The 600-nt window shown below is 38.8% G+C and overlaps 1 protein-coding gene across 1 annotated transcript in view; it reads left to right on the top strand.

The window, feature by feature from the left end:
* Positions 1-600, top strand: part of LOC119591518 (GTPase HRas) — a gene marked incomplete in the record, with an annotated part of 13,260 nt that overhangs the window by 1,199 nt on the left and 11,461 nt on the right.

The following is a 600-nucleotide window of genomic DNA, read 5'->3' as shown; positions in this document are numbered from 1 at the left end:
TTTTCCGTTACCCTTGGGAACGTTAGTCCAGATCGTTGTTGTTGTTATAACTTTTCTCTCATAATATGCCTTTTCCTCATGAACAAATAATGTTCTCATTTCTGATCCTCATAATTGTCGAGGATAAGACAGCTGAGAGCAGTGCCATAGCCTCGGCACATCAGGTTCCAGCAAAAGGCCTAACAAACCATCGCATTATATGTTTTGGCACGATGAAGTAGACTTTTTCTTCATTTGAGGTTCGATTACACCAAAAACTAACTGGCTCGGTCTCAGAACGCTGAATGTGGTTGAGATTCGTTAGTGGTTGTTGGGGCGTGGAAGGCACAGCGAGTGAATTGTTACGAGTGTCCATTTCAACAGTAGTTTTTACCAATTTGTACACATATATATGGTTGTCATTTCTCTTTCTTCCTGGTATGTTATTTGTTTCTTATTGTTTTGGCACCAACACACTCTGGAAATTCACCTCAATGCTAAGGCTAAAGTATCTGTTATCCTGAGACCTCATTTAAACAGGATATCAGAAAGACAAACTATAGAAACTTTGCATATGCTAAATTGGACTTTCTGCAGTACCAATCATATTGTCATAACTTT

This window comes from Penaeus monodon, chromosome 28 (assembly GCF_015228065.2).
Source record: "Penaeus monodon isolate SGIC_2016 chromosome 28, NSTDA_Pmon_1, whole genome shotgun sequence".
Lineage (NCBI taxonomy): Eukaryota > Metazoa > Arthropoda > Malacostraca > Decapoda > Penaeidae > Penaeus > Penaeus monodon.
This window is presented reverse-complemented; position numbering and strand designations above follow the sequence as displayed.